Genomic DNA, 12,030 nt, shown 5'->3' with positions numbered 1-12,030 from the left:
TTTCTTCTCTAATTTCTCTCTCTCACTATTTCTTAAAAGCTCAAGATTCACAATAGAGTATAATTAATCCTACTATCATACTGCAATACGAAAAAACTTCTCTTTTAGCTTGGTAGGAGATTTGTGCTCTCATACAACTCTCAATGTTTTCTCCTTTGATGACATCTTCATTAATTTCCTAAAAATTCTGTAATATGTTAGACATTTCCAATTTCTACTTTCAAGTAATTTTTCTATTGTTTTTTTGCTAAAAAATTGCATATATTGCATGCGTAGTACCCCTTCTCAAGGAAAAACCTTTGGTTTTGATGCCAATCTCCAAAACCCAAATTTATAGTTAACATCTACCTTGTTTCCTCCATCAAAACTATAATGTCCACAGAAAATATCATTTAAAAATAGTTTTTGTCTCTTGAACGCACATCGAGGACCAAATTAAACATGAACTCAAAGATGAGTCTTAATGGAAACCTATCCTTATAAGAAAGTCCCCGTCTTGCCTTCACGAGTTCTCAAACAAAAAAAATATTCCTCCATACATGTTTTTTATAGGTTAACAAGCATATGAACGGTTAAACCTTATTAATTATAAGATTTCCCTATCCTTATAGCTAAACCTGGTTCGGTAACATTAAATTATTGTCGTGACTGATAATAGATCATCTAATTTGCCATTGTTGTCACTCCTAACAAGTACAAAGTAATCGAAATAAAATATTCCTCTGATCGAGAATAGAGTAATTTGACATTGATGTTACCAAGTACAAAGCAATTGAAATGAAATTTCATCTCTCCGACAAAAAGTGTTCTAAATGAAATTGAATCATCCTCTCATTGCCCAAAAAACACATGACAATCTTCCAATAGACTTCACCTTCGCTTTACCTAGCCTAACATGCATAGATTTCATCAATCAATATTTGTCTAAGCCATACAAAACAAGAAATGTCTTCTTCATCTCGTCCTAACTGGCATATTCAGGAACACCAAGAACACACCAAGAACTCGGCAGTAGTCTCGTTCAGTGGAAGAAGACAATGCTGGAACAATACAAGCAGAAACACATTATATCATTTAGAGGTTATAACCTAGTTCATGTATTTTTAATAAGACAATTTAGCTTCATATTGGATTGGTGTTTCTCCCTCCTAAATGAATAACTTTAGGTTCAACAAATTTGTAACTTTGATTGACATATCTAAAAGATAAAAGAAAAGGATAGAATGTTGCATTGTTTCAAAGATTAATTTACTAATGGGTTATGGATTTCCTTAATGACAACTTATTCTTGAGCTACAACAAGAAGGGATTTCATCATTAAGGTGATGGAATTTTTTTTGAAGATGTTAATATATTTTTTAATACATTTATATATTTTTCATCCTACTTTGGTAAGCTTCAAAATAAAATATACCGTGAAGAAGCAATCACTATATTTAAAATTAGTTATTGGTTAAAACCATCTCGAGATAGTAAATTATTAGAAATTTTGAAACTTGAACTGATACAAACATCATTACAAAAAAAAATTAATATTATCTACAAATTTTAATCCACGAATCTGAGTCCGTAGGTAAATTCAAGACATTACCCACAAATTCTGAATTCGTAGGTAAATTCAACATTACCAACCAACTATTACCCACAAATCTTATTACCTACCAACTTTTACCTACGGATCTCTGTTACCAACTATTACCCACGAATCAATATTACTTACGAACTATCACCCACGAATTTCTATTATCTACAAACTATTATCATAATAATTATATATAATATTAAAAATATTATTATAATATGAAGAATTATAAAATCATAATTAATATTCATAAATAATAATAACCATAACTAATAAGTGTACATATTATTAATATTATAAAATTAATAATATTAATATAATAATTTAAATAATATAATTAGTATTATATTAATAATATGAATAATATTAATAATAATAATAATATTAATGATATTAATAATATAACAAAATTATTAATATTAGTAATAATAATATTTAATAAAATTAATAATATTTAATAATATTAATAATATTAATATTGATAATTATACTCATAAGTAATAATAATCTTAACATGACAATAAAACTTGAGTGGTGTAATGATTAAAGCTTTTATGGACCTTGTTCAAGGGACTTGGCTTCAAGTTTTACCAGGGTTCTGTTACCTACGGATTTTTTCCGTACATAAATTGAATTTTTCGTGTAGTGATCATTAAAATTAATTGTGATTGAATTAGTCCGTATATTAAGATTTATATATAACATCTAACATATTTATTTATTTATTGATATAATTTTTAAGATATTGATGTTTTTTTAACATGATGCTTAATACTTTTAGAATTAAGTTGCATGATACACTACAAGAAAATCACGACATAGAAACCAATTTTTAGAGACCAAAATAATTAGTTGCAATAGTAACTAAATTAGAGACCATTTTAGAAACTAAAACAAAAATTGGTTTCTAAATTAGTTTATATTATTTTCTATTATTGTTAAATAGTTTCTAAATTGGTCTTTAATTAGCAACCAAGGTTTTAGAGACTAAATTTAGAAACTAAATAATTGGTAGATAAAACATTGGTTGCTAATTAGATATTTAGTCTCTAAAACCTTGGTTGCTAATTAAAGACCAATTTAGAAACTATTTAACAATAATAGAAAATAATATAAACTAATTTAGAAACCAATTTTTGTTTTAGTTTCTAAAATATGGTTTCTAATTTAGTTACTATTGCAACTAATTATTTTGGTTTCTAAAAATTGGTTTCTATTTGATGATTTTCTTGTAGTGATAATTATAATATGATCACTTTTTATAAATAACATGTTACTTAATACTTATAACATCATCCAATATTTTGTTATCCTTAATTAAGGTGAAATCTTCATCACAATCTCTCGTATCCAGGATTGATCAACTTGAACGTGAGAATAAATTTTTCAAGAATAAATTTTTTATGAGTGATGTAATAGAAGTTAAATAATAAATGATATAATAGTTTCATCAAATCTAATAAGATATATTTTTTTATGTACTTTATCATTTTAAAAAGGAAGATAAAATTTAATATCACAAACAAATCTGTAAGATAAAATTTACACTCTCATTTTATATATATTAAAAATATAATTTAGTCTTATTTTAAGTCAAGGTTGAATCTCTAAACATAGATAAAATAACATATAACATAGGTATCGTTATGAATTTAGAATTTAATATCTAAAAATAACATATTAGAAAGATTAATTATCAAATACAAAATTTAATTCATTTTTTAATTTTAAACATATAGTCAAGGATAAAGAAATAAGACTATCTTTTTGAAAAACAAAATAAACAAAAAAACTTAAACTTTAAAAAACTTGTAAAACATTTTTATATTATAACATATTTTATAAAGTATTGTAAACTTTAAAATGAGTTAAAATACAAAAGTTAAGAAAAATACGGTGATAATTTAAAATAATAAAATATGAATAATTTGTGTAAAGTAGAAAATTTGTAAAACTAAAACTCAAAAAAACCTGTAAAAGTTTTAAGATATAATATTTTTAGGTACGCATTGAGAAATAAAGAAAATATGAAACATGTTGCTTTTTCTCTGAAAGGGCTCTAATGTTAGGTTGTAATTCACAATCAATTTTCATATTCTAATTTTTTTACTTACCAGATACATTACAAATTTATTTTATTAATAATTTATCATAAGAAAGTCATTTTGTGGTTAAGTATAAGGAAATTAGGATATTGATTCAGTGGGTGTTGATTTAAAATTTCTATTCTCTACATTTTTTTCTTTGTTACATTTAGTATTTTAAAATTATTTTTCATCTATTTCTCAAATAAATAATGCTAGGAGATGATTTTTTTTGTCTATTTTTAATTGTTTTTTTTAAATAAACAAATCTTAAGTACGAATAGCTTAACTATGACTTTGTAATTATGTTTTAGTAACTCAAACAATTTTGAAGTTGGAGGTATACATATATTCAATAAATGATATATTCAAGAAATGATTAACTTCCGTAATGAATTCAATATACTTTGGGATCACAAATTATTCTTGACGTGCAATAAGAAGGATTGCATAGGGTTGGAATTTTATTTTAAGATGTTCATCTACTTTTATTCTCTCTCTTTTTTTTCACAGTATGAATATATTTATATACTTTTCATTGTAATCATGTAAACTTCAAAATAAGATATACTTTGCTTATATAATGAATATAGTCGTGTAAATGATGCATAATTATATTCCAATCATTCTGCCCAAGAAAATTAAATTATATAAGAAATTCTTTCTAACCAAAATATTATTGACTCATCGTTGCCTCTCTTCTCCATAATCAATCACCAACCTTTTCTTCATTCAAATTCTCCTTCCTTCCAATGGCTGACGCTTTGCTGGGAACTGTGATTCAAAACTTGCAATCTGCTGTTAAAGACCAACTTACAACTTATTGGGGTGTTGATCAACAGACTCAAAAGCTTTCCAGCAATCTCACCGCAATCCGTGCTGTCCTCACAGACGCTGAGAGAAAGTAAATAACAAGCCATACTGTGAAGAATTGGCTGCAGAAACTCACAGATGCAACATATGTGCTTGATGATATCTTGGATGAATGTTCACTTCAATCCAAAAAGGTGCTCTCTGATGATGGACGAAGTTCATGCTTGGCCCGTGTGCATTTCAGGGACATTCTCTTTCGTTTTCATATTGGAAAGAGGATGAAAGACATCACCCAAAGATTTCACGACATTAATGAAGAAAGACGCATGTTTGAGTTACGTGATGATGGTGTCACAGAGAAGCAAGCACTGGATGATGATGATGATGGTTATTGGCGCCCAACTAGCTCTGACATTACAGAACCTAGAGTCTATGGCAGAGACGAGGATCGAGAGCAAATTGTGAAATTTCTTTTGGAAGATGCCAGTAACAGTGAAGACCTCTCCGTATCCTATAGTTGGTATGGGTGGACTTGGCAAAACAACACTTGCCAAGCAGGTCTTCAATGATCACAGGGTATGCAACCATTTTGACTTGACAATTTGGGTTTGTGTTTCTGATGATTTCAACACAATGACAATACTACAATCCATCATAGAATGTTGCATTGGACAAAATCCCAATCTCAATACCTTAGAAGCAGTGCGGAAAAAGGTTGAAGAAGTGTTGCAGAGCAAGAGGTATTTACTTGTTCTTGATGATGTGTGGAATGAAGACCAAGAGAAATGGAAGCAGTTGAAGGGGAAGTTGCAGTGTGCAAGGGCAGCAAAAGGAGCTACCATTTTGGTCACCACTCGACTCCAGGAAGTTGTTTCCACCATGGAGACGCATGGCGCTTACCATTTGAAAGAATTATCAAGAGACGACAGTTGGTCATTGTTCACAAGCCATGCGTTTGGACCAAACAGAAAAGGGCGGGAAGAGCTTGTGGCAATTGGCAAAGAGATAGTGAAAAAATGCGTTGGTTCGCCGCTTGCAATCAAAACACTGGGCAGCCTTTTGCGTGATGAAAGTGAGGTAAGCCAATGGGAAAATGTAAAGGAAAGTGAGATTTGGAATATATGTGAGGAAAATTCTATTATGCGTGCTTTGAAACTAAGTTATTCTAATTTGGAGTTGTCTCTGAGGATATGCTTTTCTTTTTGTGCAATTTTTCCCAAAGATTTTGAAATTGACAAGGAAGATCTAATTCATCTCTGGATGGCTAATGGATTTATTAAATCTAAAGGAAACGTAGAAGTGGAGGATGTTGGAAATAAAGTGTGGAAAAAATTATACCGTAGATCAATTTTTCAAGAAGCAAAGTATGCTAAGCTTGGTATGATTAGAAGTTGCAAGATGCATGATCTATTTCATGATCTTGCCCAATCTATTATGGGTGAAGAATGTGTGATTATTGAGAATGGAAGGTTGACTCAGTTGCCAACTAGAGTTCACTATGTAAGCTTGTCAAATTCTAAGGTGTCTGTTGATATTACTTTTTTTTTTTTATCAGCAATGAATAAATAAAATTAAAGGGGATACTTCAGGGGTATCCCAACCCATATACAAAAACCACAAAAGGACTTCCTATCTCTCCTTTATGGTTGGAACAAAACAACCTTAAAGTGAGAAAAACATACCCAAAAATATACCCAAGCAAGATCGCCTGTCGCCAATGCTTCTCGCCATGTATGCTTTGACCTAAGTAAACCCTGCTCTCGAGGAGGATCCACTCGGGAAATCCCCATCTCATTGCTCTTATTAAGGTTAACAGACATCTTTATCGAACCAGCACAAACCCGGCGATGTGTCTACCTCAGTGATTTTCAGTACCTGATCTTCCGTTCTTCGAATACGGCAATGATACACAACTTCACCGACCACCGACTACGCGCTCATGGAGATCGCCGCTTCATCGACCGGCGATCATGTTTACCTTTGCCTTCGGCGACCACCGACTAGCGCATGGAGATCGCCATTTCATCGACCATGGAGGTCATGTTTACCTTTGCATAATTTCGACGACCACCAGCTACACACGCATGGAGATCGCCGTTTCATCGACCGGCGATCATGTTAACCTTGTATAACTTCGGCGATCACCGACTACACACATATGGAGAACGCCGCTTCGTCGACCCGCGATGACCTTTGCATAACTTCGACGACCACTGACTCCACACGCATGGAGATCGTCGTGTCATCGACCGGCGATCATGTTATCCTTGTATAACGACCGGCGACCACCGATTACACACGTATGGAGAACGCCGCTTCGTCGACCGACGATCATGTTGACCTTTGCATAACTTCGATCGACCACAGACATCCCCTACAATCCTTACTCCATACCAGTCCATACATGCACCATGTTACGTAACAGTCATATACCCCGTTAATTATAGAGCTCCCCAGGCCAAGGCAACAATCTCTTCGAGCATGCCCTAGCCATTCCGCCGAGCGAACAGAACCATAGCCTCCATCCATCCCAGTCGCACCTTAGCTTGCGCCTATTGAACACAGCACCTACAACCCAACGATCTTACCACAAATGCTAACAGGCCTACAGATCTTCCAATCTTCCACAAACCCTTCTGCCTTTCCTGGACCGGACTTTACTTTGGAGGTCCATTACTTATAGCTCTTGATACATAAGATTGGGTTTAAAACCCAATCCACAAAAGAGTAATTGAACCTGCATACCTTATGCTTCATCCACAGCCATGATTTCAGTTGAGCTTGTTGTAACATCTCTTCAGCATCTACAACTCCTTGCTTGAACGCGACCAAGTTCCTATGTTCCCATACACTACGTACTATAGCAGTCCAGATACCTTTCCAAATCGTCTTGTTTGTTACTGGCCTGAATCAAAGTGAAACTTTCAAAGTGATTACTCAGACCATTGTGTTGAACAGAAAGGATGCCTAGCCATCTATGACATAAGTCCCAAACACGCACTACCACTTGACACTCAAAAAATAAGTGATGGCTGGTTTCAATTTTAGAATGGCAAAACTCGCATAAAGTGGATTCCATCGTCACCCCCCTCCTACTCAGGCATTCTCTAGTTGGTAGTCTATCCAGTAAGGACCCCCACGCAGTGGTCAGAACAGAGGGAAAAGCCTTGGCCTTCCAAAGGAGGTCAAAAACAGCATTGCAGGTGCCATCTCCTCTTATGCTCGCATAAGCTGATTTCACTGAGAAACACCCCTTATCATTGATCCCCCATACCCGAGTGTCTTGCTCCTGCCGTGTAATAACAGCCCTAGAAATATATGAGACTAGGTCTGTTTCCATCACCGACTCCCACTCGAACCTGGCCCGCCTCCATCTTAAGTTCCATCGCCAGACGTCCCCTTCCCACATGACTACCTCTTCCACTGTTTGACACTGATTACATAATATGGTGTAAAATCTGGGGAACGCGGATTTGAGATTGGTATTCCCAACCCACACGTCATCCCAGAATTTCACTCTGTCACTGCACCCTATCCTCCAACCCATTTCAGCTTGGAACCATCCCTCTCCTCCTCCCTCCATACAAACTTTATGTAGGTCCCTCCACCACCAAGACTGCAGCTTTAATGGTTGGTTAGTCCCCTCACCACCTCCTCCATATTTCGACTCCAAGACATCCTTCCATCTTCCTTTTTCATCTGAGAGCCACCTCCACTTCCATTTTGCCATCAGAGCATAATTGAAATCACGTATATCTATGATCCCCAGCCCTCCTTCCTGTTTTGGTTTGCACACATTTTCCCACCTGACCCATGAGATCGGTTTCTTTTCCTTCCCCCAGCCCCATAGGAACCTTCTTTGAATACGCTTGATGTTCTTACAAACCGAAACAGGTGCTTTGAACATGGAAAGGTAGTGCAGGGGTACTGCTGTAAGCACCGATTTAATAACACAGATTCTACCTGCCATTGATAAGAACCTCCCTCTCCACGTGCTTAGCCTGCTCTCCAACTTATCAATGACTGGCTCCCAGAACTTCTTCCTCCTCGGGTTGCCTCCCACCTCAAGCCCTAAATACTTGAAAGGTACTGTCATCTCCGCACAATTCAAGGTCCTCAAATAACAGCGGATGTTGTTCCTATGCACATTAATACCTGTAATCCTGGACTTGTGGAAGTTTATCTTGAGGCCTGACGCTACCTCAAACCCTCTAAGGATAGCCTTTAAAGTCACCACATTACTAAGAGAGTCCTCACAGAAGAAAAGAGTGTCATCAACAAACTGTAAGATACTTATCTCAACCTCTTTTCTCCCGACCCTCAAACCAGATAGTAAGTTAGCCTTCACAGCTTGCCTTACCAACCCTGACAAGCCTTCCGCTGCTATCAAAAAAAGAAAGGGGGCAAGTGGGTATCCCTGCCTCAACCCTCTCTCAGGTTTAAATTCGTCTGTCGGGCTTCCATTCACCAGCACAGAGATAGAGGCACTTTCCAGACAGCCCTGGATCCATCTGATCCACTTTCTATGAAACCCCATCTTTCCCATCATATCGTACAAAAACTCCCATCTAACCGAGTCGTACGCTTTTTCGAAGTCGACCTTTAGGCATAGCCCACTTTGCCCTCGTCGTCTGATGTCCTCTACCACTTCATTAGCCATTAGAACGCATGGCGCTTACCATTTGAAAGAATTATCAAGAGACGACAGTTGGTCATTGTTCACAAGCCATGCGTTTGGACCAAACAGAAAAGGGCGGGAAGAGCTTGTGGCAATTGGCAAAGAGATAGTGAAAAAATGCGTTGGTTCGCCGCTTGCAATCAAAACACTGGGCAGCCTTTTGCGTGATGAAAGTGAGGTAAGCCAATGGGAAAATGTAAAGGAAAGTGAGATTTGGAATATATGTGAGGAAAATTCTATTATGCGTGCTTTGAAACTAAGTTATTCTAATTTGGAGTTGTCTCTGAGGATATGCTTTTCTTTCTGTGCAATTTTTCCCAAAGATTTTGAAATAGTCAAGGAAGATCTAATTCATCTCTGGATGGCTAATGGATTTATTAAATCTGAAGGAAACATAGAAGTGGAGGATGTTGGAAATAAAGTGTGGAACAAATTATACCGTAGATCATTTTTTCAAGAAGCAAAGTTTGATAAGCTTGGTATGATTAGAAGTTGCAAGATGCATGATCTATTTCATGATCTTGCCCAGTCTATTATGGGTGAAGAATGTGTGATTATTGAGAAAGGAAGGTTGACTCCGTTGTCAACTAGAGTTCACTATGCAAGCTTGTTCAATTCTAAGATGGTTGTTGATATGACTGCTTTCAAGAAAACTGCTTTCAAGAAAACTGCTTTCAAGAAAGTTGAATCCCTTCGGACTTTTCTAGATTTGGGTGATATTGGCCTGGTGCCATCAACCCATTGTCTCCGAGCACTATGCACAACTTCTTATTCAGTGTTCCCAGTCAAGGATTTAGCACATTTGAGATACTTGAGTTGGAATTGGGGTTCTGGAAAAGGCTTACATAAATTAATTTGTCAGTTGCCGAAATTGCAAATATTGAAACTACAACATCTCTACCACCTTAGGCTGCCCAAAGAATTGACGCAATTACAGGATCTAAGACATATTGTGATTAATAACTGTTATTCAATATCAGAGATGCCTCCGAATATTGGCAAGTTAAGGCATCTAAGAACACTGAGCACTTTTGTTGTGGGTTCAAAGTTAGGGTGTGGGTTATCAGAGTTGCATAGCTTAAAGCTGGGAGGCACGCTGAGAATCGAAGGCCTTGAGAAGGTCCCCAATGAATGGGATGCTAAACAAGCAAATTTGATTGGTAAGAAGGACTTGAATATCCTAGACTTGTCATGGGGTGGTAGTGCTAATTCAAAAGGTAGTAATGTTAACGTTGAAAGAGTACTAGAACCCTGCAACCTCCCTCAAGTTTAAAGAGTTTTGGGATGAGAGGATATCAGGGGAGACAGTTATCAAGTTGGATGAGAAGTGGTCCAGTTCTGAGAGACTTGGGGGAAGTTACACTCTTGAACTGTGACAACTGTGAGGAGCTTCCTCCACTTGGTAAACTACAACAGTTGAAAAGGCTAAAAGTGGGTGGAATGAAAAATGTGAAGTGGATAGATGATGAGTCGTATGATGGTGTGGAGGAGAAGGCATTTCCATCGTTGGTGGAATTGAGTTTGGAGAACTTACCAAAAATGGAGAGGATGTTGAGGGAAGAAGGAGTAGAGATGCTCCCTCGTCTTTCCCTATTACGTATTGGTGGCATCTCCAACCTTAAATTTCCACGTCTTCCTTCTGTTGAGAAGGTATCTATTTTCGAAGCTGCTTCCTTGATGGAAGGGGTTGTGGAGAATATGCCTTGTCTAAAGACCTTGCATATTATTAGAGGAGTGGTGGTATTACCCGACCAACTCAGCGGGTTGGGTGCACTACAGGAACTACACATTATTTCTTGTGATAGTCTGGAGTATTTTTCAGAACACGGGTTGGAAGGTCTGACCTCACTTAGAAGTTTGATTATTACCAACGGTGAGAAATTGAAATCATTATCTGAAGGTGTGCGACATTTGACATGTTTGGAGAGTTTGAGTATCATGAATTGTCCAGAGCTGGTGACTCTACCAAGCAATATGACCCAACTAACTGCCCTTCGAACGGTCAGAATCCACCATTGCTCCACGTTACCCTATGGCTTACAATGTGCCCCTCCCTACGAACTTTGGATATATTCAGTTACCCGATCTACTTCATTGCCGGACTGGGTGGGAGACATGACTTCTCTTCAAAAATTAGAGATTGGGTATTGTGAGGAGCTGAGGTCAATACCGAGTAGTATTCAACGCCTCACCAACTTGTCTTCTTTAAATATACGCGAATGTCCATATCTGAAGAAGCGGTGCAAGAGGGAAACGGGAGAGGATTGGCAATACATAAAGCATATTCCAGAAATACAACTGTTTTTCCAAATGAAACCGACTTTTTGTGGTAAATTCAAGAGTGTTTTGTTTACTTCTCTCCCTAATGTGTCACTCTGTTTTTCAAAAATTGGGTAGCCTTTTGCGTAGTGTATATATTGAATAATAAAACAAGGTTTCAGTATTCCCCTCTTTTATGGTTGATGTTTGGCATATACTGTACCAGCTTCTCATTTCATACAATGTATCTTATGATTAAGCTTAGTCACTATGCTTTTGTCCAGATAAACTAATAAAAGGAAATCAGTTTTTTTATATGCAATTTGCAGTTGATATAATGCCTGATATAAAATTATTTCTATTCTTTCTTTAACCTTTTTTTTTCTCCTCACCTCAGGATTTTGCTGAAGTCTTTGCTGTGACTGTTCTGGATTGCATGCATGATGCTATGAATAAGCTTAACAGTGATTCTAAGAAGATCAATCCTCTGGTATGCATCATTCTTTTAATTTTTGTGTGCTTTTGTTCTCTATGTAGTCATTGATGGTACTTTCCAAAGTGATTTCAGATTTTTATCTGCTATGTAGTGTTCTATGTGCCTCAAATTGGTATAA

The 12,030-nt window shown here is 36.1% G+C and overlaps 1 pseudogene; it reads left to right on the top strand.

Annotated features, from left to right (window-relative positions):
* Window positions 1-4,358: 4,358 nt before the first annotated feature.
* On the top strand, window positions 4,359-11,554 carry LOC137809303 (putative disease resistance protein RGA1; annotated as a pseudogene).
* Window positions 11,555-12,030: the final 476 nt, after the last annotated feature.

This window comes from Phaseolus vulgaris, chromosome 2 (genome assembly GCF_051622355.1).
Source record: "Phaseolus vulgaris cultivar YP4 chromosome 2, ASM5162235v1, whole genome shotgun sequence".
Taxonomy (NCBI): Eukaryota; Viridiplantae; Streptophyta; class Magnoliopsida; order Fabales; family Fabaceae; genus Phaseolus; species Phaseolus vulgaris.
The sequence above is the reverse complement of the archived record's forward strand: the minus strand, read 5'-3'. Positions and strand labels throughout refer to the sequence as shown.